Below are 6000 nucleotides of genomic sequence, written 5' to 3' on the forward strand. Positions count from 1 at the left end.
CCTTATTTCACTGTGAAAGCTATTATCTATCTTTTATTTCTTGTTAGACAAACCTATGACCATCCATGCTTATCTATTTTGAACCCCTCTTTGATAACCAATTCCAACCTTAGCCTATTTTCAACTAAACTTCACAAATTGAATGATACTTTTTCGTTAGACGATTGGGCATCTTATTGACTCAAATCACTAAACTGAGGAATTTTCAATATATGAATTGTTTATGAGGCAACTTTATAATAGTGATATTCAGGCTTTGAGCCTAGCAAGCCTTGTGCTAGCGAATTAAATCGGGCTTTATGCCTAGTAGGCTTATTGCTGGTGTATAAAATCAAACCTTAAGTTTAACAGGCCTTGGGCCGGTGTGAAATACAGGCTTATGGCTAGCAGGCTTTATGCCAGTGATTACTTATATGTTTATGCCTGAAAGACTTCATGTTGAGGTGGTATTTGAATACGTTAAACGAGCTAAATGGCCGGGTATGAATTAATTTGTTACCTACTTAAAATAAGGTAAGTAAGTAACTTGATTATTTGTTACAAATCATGTGTGATGCAAATGAAGTATATATGTGATTATGGTATGTGTATTCGGTCTTATGATCGAATGATATGAATATTATGGATTTGGTCTTTGAATATGTGTATACAAGACCAAATATATTCGACCATATGGATAGTTCGTGTGCATGATGTTATATTACAATTTTTTTAAGCTTGTGTATATGAGTTTATGTACATTTGGTTATATATTAACATCTTGATTTTGAAGGTTGGATGATAATTAATTATTCTGATTATATGAGCATTCGGTCAAGGAGGAATTGTTCTATGAAATTATATGTTATATATGTATGGAATTAAAAGCTTGAAATTAAATGTGATTACAAATGTATAAGTTGAATTATTTAATTGAAATGATTTAGTATTGAGATGATGTTATGCATTAATTGTTTAATTTGCTTAAGGCTTACTAAGCTAAGTTATTTAATTTGCTTAAGGCTTACTAAGCTAAGTTATCCTACTCTGTGTGTTTTCGTTTACTCTGTTTTATAGATTTTGGATTCAAGTTACAAGCTCGGGGATCATCAGCAAAGTTCATCACACTATCCACTGCTTCGATATTTATATGGTTGAACTTGAACTATGACATGTAGGCTGGAACATATTTTTTTTAAATGTTGGATTTTGGTTTGTATGTATATAAGCCATACGAAAATGGCCTGTTTATTCATGATAAGTTTGGTTTTATGTTTTGAATACGCTATGGACATGTTTGGTTGTGGTTTTGATGTTGTGGTTATTATATGTGTTCATATGTGAACCATAGTTAATATATTGTTAATGTTGATAAAGTTATGCCAAAGTATACGTGTTAGATATAATTGGTTTGATGTGAAATTGTGGTTGGATATGTTGTTGAATGATATGCTTGATTTATAAATGGGATATATTAGACAAATGGCTATGATTTGAAGTATTGATGTTTGGTTATGTGATGAAGTAGGTAAGGATATTATATATATGTCTTTGATCATTGATTTTAAATATGACTTTAGGTGTGTGAATAGCATGTGAAACAACCATGTTTTGATTCGGTAATAAGGTGAATTAGTTTTCGGTGGATGTTAGATAAATTGGGATATTTGATATTAAAAGTAGATTGTTTTGGATATATGGATATATATACATACTTAGCCGAATATGTGAATGTTGAACTAGTTTTGGAACATGACTACTATTACTTTGCTTGATAAGTGATAATAATATGTTTGATTATTTGGTTTAGTTCTTGGAAATGTTTTATACGTGTAAAGCGATAGAGCATAATGGAAGTTGACATCAAATAAGGCATATGTATTTTTGCATGTTATATATATATTCGGCTAAAGTTTTAATAAATGACCATATGAATAGTAACTTAGGTTTTTAATGAGTAAGTTGGTTGAGATAAAACTTATAATAAGGTTGCATGTATATATGGTCTTAAATAATGTGTAATGAGATATTTTAATCCATATGCTTATATTAGGCCTTTTAATAACGATTATGGTGGAATGTTATTTAATTTATGTGTAACCTATAAAATTTAGTTTGATTTAGTATTTATTCAAATGTGATGTATTAAGATAATCAATTTCTATGTATATCCATGAATGTCCGAAAGTTGAGTTTCGTTTGGTAATACTTCGTAACCCCTTTTCGCCGACGGATATGGGTTAGGGTGTTACAGGTAAATTTTCCTGGTTATGTGTTAAATTGAAGTTTTAAATAGTGTTTTTAATGACTTAATCGCATTTTTATTTTGTTGGATTGGCAAAAATTAATTTTATTTTACAAGAGCATTGTTGCAATTTGCTTTTGTAAAATTGTGTGTTAAGATTTTGGCATGATTAATTCGGATTGAATGGATTGTTAATTGGAGTATGAGTTACTGAATTTTTGAGCACTTGATATTGGTGTTATGATTGGTTTAAGACTCATGGACAAAGGCATTTGTTGTGCTTAATTTTATTGATGTTGAAATTGTTAAGCTCCATGCTTTTAATGGCATTTTTACATCTTAAATTAAGTGCTTAAACATTAGATTTTATGCCTTGTATGTATGATTATATTGGCAACATTTAATGGTGGATCTATTAGATATAGTTGGCATGCAATAGGATTTGTGAGTACTCACCATTATAAATGTTATTTGTGAGCATATGGCTCCAGAAGTTTTGATTTTTGGAGTAAATAAGGGAGTGTTGAGCTTGTGTCTCCACTCAACGGGACTGTGAGCCAATATAAGGAAGCGTGTGGCTTCAACTCGCTCAACCCGAGACTATTTCTAATATGTAGGAGTTTGGAGATCCGTTTATCTAATGTATGATCACACGTTTAAATATTGCCATAGATGTATTATGCCAATATAAGTGTATGTTTACAAGTTAAATTATGATTTCATATGCCATATTAAATTGGAATTTTATTCATGGAATTGTATATGTTATTATAACTATAATATGTGATATTGTGACTGAAATTTTAATGCTTAATTTGCCTGGATCTATGGATGAATTGGGTGCAATTTACTTATTTTTTTTTATGATTATTCACTGCGCTTTTTGAGCTTACACCCTCACACCTTTGTGCAGAGACTTTTCCGGCTTGAAGAGTTGAGGAGCGAGCACAAGGCCGATCCAAGATTAAGGTTCGGTAGTATCTTAAGGATTCTTCTTTAGAAACAATAGGGGGCATTGTGGCACTTATGGGGACTAGATTTAATTTAATTGTAATGGACATTTATTTTGGTGATGTTAGAATTACTTTAATGCTTAATTTTTATGCTTAATTATTGTGTGGCTTATGGTATGTTGATGAGAGTTCATATGGTGATTGAGAACATGGTGTTTGAAGCATGTATTTTATGCTAACATAGTTTAATTGTAGCTTGCCAAGGAGTGGAATGCTTGTGTCTAAGGTATATACCTTGTGTGATATAATTGATGGTTGCTAAGTCTAATTATAATTTAGTCCTAAAATATGATTAGATTAATTGAAGCCTTTACTGATAGGGAAACTCGATAATATTTTAGAATTAGACTTGTGAGTGTTAAAATTGGTAGAAATATTCTTAGATAATATTTTGGATAATGTATTAAAAGTTTATAAAATTCACGGTTTAGTTCCTATTAATAAAATAATAATTAGACTTAGTAAATGAACTCGATTGAAACTAAATTTTTTAGGACTTGCATAATTTGACTAAAAGAAGGTTAGTAATCATTTAGAACAAAAAAGGAGACTATTTAACTTTAGATGGTAAAATGACCAAAATACCCTTAGGCTTAAATAATTATAGATAATTTTAAAATGGTTCACAAAAACGCTTCCGCATTAAAGTTAGATAGTTAATTAGTTAGAATTGAGGTGTTATAAGGTTGGGGTGTGTTTTGGGTGGTCTTGAGTTGGAGAGTCACTTTAGTGGCTATCGTGTCTCTTTGGATTCGGGTTGATCTGTCCTAGTCGGGTTTACGGTGTCACAATTGACGGTATCAGAGCCAGGTTTTGTTAAACATAAGAGGTCTTGGATTTTGTAATGTTGAAGTCTAGCTTATCTGATAATATTTCTTGAAATTACATGTTTTCCTTTTGCGTGTTCTTTGTTTTATAAATTGTTTTATGGGGTAGGAATTGGGAACACAATGCCCTATAGGAAATTATACTCAGTTAAGCCTTGGATCACTTCCTACTACTCACTCCTAGTACGTTTTCTCTACTATTTTTGTAGTATTCGATTTACGTTATGCCTCCGAAATGTGAACAGGGTAGTCAAGATGAGGATGCACCGTCGCAGCCACGTGATTATGCTCATATGGGTTAAGTTGAGCACTTTATGTCTGAGATGACCGCGGCATTGCAATGTATTGCTGGTGCCAATGTTGCTCCTCTACGTTAGGGATTATCGTTTGAGTGTTTGTAAGCTCTAGGTGGTAAGGAATTTTAAGGAGTTAGGGCTGGAAACCCTACTCGTCCTAAATACTAATGGGCTATTCTGATGAGGATAAGCTTGGGTGCATCATGTCTTTACTTGTTGATGAGGCTCATCACTGTTGAGGACAGTCGAGCTTGGTACTACATCAGAGAGAGTGAATTGGGAGTTTTTCCTGGAGTCTTTCCAGAGGAAGTTCATGGGAGAGTAATATCTAGAGGCGAGGAGATGCGAGTTCATGGATTTAGTTAGGGTACTTTGTCCATGGACGAGTACGAGGTAGATTTCGTGTGTTTAAGCCAGTATGCACCTGAGTTGGTGGCTCATGAGGTGAGTTGTTTTAAGAGGTTCAAGTTTGGACTGAATTGGGATATTAAGTTGTATCTTGTTACGTAGTCTACTGAGGTTTTTGACGAGTTGGTTGAGAAGGCCCGTGCTTTAGAGGAGACTTTAGAGGAGGAGCCCAAAGTTATTGTCGTTGGTACTGCTAAGAGGTCGTTTGAGTATGATAGTGGATCTGGCAGAAGGACAAGAGAGGTCATTTTGGGAGGTTTTGATGATGAGTTCCTAAAGGTCAGGGTCAGGTTAGGCAAGGCCGTAAGAGCTGAGACTGGTAAAGGTGATCAGACACGTATTACATGGACATTGTGTGAGCATTGTAATTGACAACGTCTTGGAGAGTGTTGGAGGATGATTGGTGCCTATTTTGCCTACGGATCAATTGAGCACCGTGTTAGTGATTGTCCTAAGAGAGAAGTTATGGTTAGAGACCAACCAACTATTGTTGCTGCACCTGCTGTAACATGCCTAACCCGCATCCGTCGCCAGAATAGGGTTACGAGGCATTAGTGGTCATAACACATCTCAAAACAAACCTTGATTACATTCATAACATTTGTAAACTTTAAATAAATTCAAACATGTACTAACATAAAGTGACTTTACCAAATCAATAAAGTCCCATTCAAATACCTAATTCATAATTTTACAAATGCACATGTTATGCATATTAAACTAAGTTAAATTATCCACACAACATACTTGACATATATATATACTCAATAACAAACATAATTTCAAAACCAAATATATCTACTCTTACTTCATCCAAGTTTATGCGCATATGACCATATCTATTTGAACCATTAATAAACCGTAAATTATACATATTTTCACCCCATGTTTAATGCATTTTATGGATGATTTCTGATTAGAATTGGTGAATTCGATGCTCCTAATGCTTTAATTTCATGTTTTATACTTAGAAGAGTACAGGAGAGAGAAAGGAATGAGAAAAGGGCCAAAAACGGAGAAAATGGGCCAAAGTACAAAATCAACACAGCCTAGACCTCCTCACATGGGCATGCCACACGGCCGTGTCAATTTGGTAGGCTGGAACACGGCCTAAAGTAATAGAACATAGGCGTGTCACATGGGTGTGTCCTTGCCGAGCCCAAGTTGAGTCCAATTCGGAAAAGGCTAATTTTGAGGGCTTCTAGGCATTCCAAAGCCTATAAATACACCCT

This window comes from Gossypium hirsutum, chromosome A13 (assembly GCF_007990345.1).
Source record: "Gossypium hirsutum isolate 1008001.06 chromosome A13, Gossypium_hirsutum_v2.1, whole genome shotgun sequence".
NCBI lineage: Eukaryota > Viridiplantae > Streptophyta > Magnoliopsida > Malvales > Malvaceae > Gossypium > Gossypium hirsutum.